This window comes from Brassica oleracea, chromosome C8, assembly GCF_000695525.1.
Source record: "Brassica oleracea var. oleracea cultivar TO1000 chromosome C8, BOL, whole genome shotgun sequence".
NCBI lineage: Eukaryota > Viridiplantae > Streptophyta > Magnoliopsida > Brassicales > Brassicaceae > Brassica > Brassica oleracea.
In genome coordinates, this window is record NC_027755.1 from 5,206,004 (window position 1) to 5,207,558 (window position 1,555).

The following is a 1,555-nucleotide window of genomic DNA, read 5'->3' on the forward strand; positions in this document are numbered from 1 at the left end:
GAAAACTCTCGAAAGAGATCACGGATATAGCAGTTCACACAGAGTTGGATTACGAGATGACAACTCGTAGTCTTCCTTCTACACCCATATAAAATGCCATCGGCAGCAACACGCCTGTAAACCTCTACATAAAAACCAGACCGTAAAGGTCTCGCTGGAAAACTAGTCATACAAACCTTAACTCCAAGACGAACTACGAAAGGCTTGATCCCTTCAACAAGGGTACATAGGCAGCCGTCATAAGGCGCAGCCCCAATATTATCGCGTTCTACTTTTAGAAGAGCGAGAGGACCGCTTACCACGGACCTTTTCGACCATAAATTCCGCCTAACTCACCTAACTTGCCTAACTTGCCAAGCCACTCGCTAGATACTCACACTAGAAGCTCATGGTTCTAAAAAGCTGGGGGGCTAACTGTTGGGGTCAAAATCGGTCATGACGGAATCAATGTCTGAAAGTTTGTAAAATCGGCATGAACGTTTTTACGAAAAATAAATCTTCGCCCGAAAAAGATTGCACGGTTGCTACGTAGCGACCGAGCTCGAGCCAAGCTCGGTCGCCACGTAGCACCCGAGCACACGTCCCGCTCGGTCGCTACGTAGTGACCGAGCTCGAGCCAAGCTCAGTCGCTACGTAGCGACCGAGCATCCGTCCCGCCTGGTCGCTACGTAGCGACCGAGCGTCCGTCTTGCCCGGTCGCTACGTAGCGCTCAAGCCAAGCTCGGTCGCTACGTAGCGACCGTGCGTTCCGTTCGGTCGCTACATAGAGACCGAGCTCTTCCGAAACGTCTATACGACACGGATCCATGCATTCTCGTCTACCCTTCGATGCTGTCTCCCGAAGACCGTAGCGAACCGATTTCATGTTTTTCGCCATTCGAAGTCATCAATCAAACTTTACGATAAAAACCGGAAAGTTTGTTTTTATCGAAAGAAGTCGTAATAAACGCTTCAAGTCGAAAGACGGCCCAAAGGGATCTAAGGCATGACTCGAAGCCCACCTTACGATTTCTTAACCAGCAGCCCGTAAACCGTGGGACGGTTTACGCTTGGTTTGCATGGAAAGATAAATGTCAAGTTTCCGCAGATAAAAACGAAATTTTGAAGATAATTACGAAGATCGGGAAAATGGAATATCTCCAATTTTAGGCTATGACGGCTTAAACCGACCTAGGAGCGAGTATATAAGGAGTCCTAGGCGAGAGGCATGGGGGACAACTTTTTAGACTGAGAACTCTCGGCACTTAGAAACTCTGAGGCATTATTCTCGACATGCTTTTTTTCCATGACTGGCACCCGATTACCAGACGAACGTGCACAAGCAGTTCGATCTCTTGGTTCACTCTTGAACTACGTTCGGGTTGATCCTCGAAAGGGGTACGTAGGCAGCCTTTCATAAGGTTCAGTCCGAAATCAATCAAAAACCTTTTATGTATTTTCTTCGTCTTTTCTTATCGAGCTGCGAGTCAACTAGGTTTGAGCTTTTAGGCCGCTAGAACTAGGTAACTCGCTGACAACCTTTGCGGCCAAAGCTTTTATGATCTCTTGTAATGAT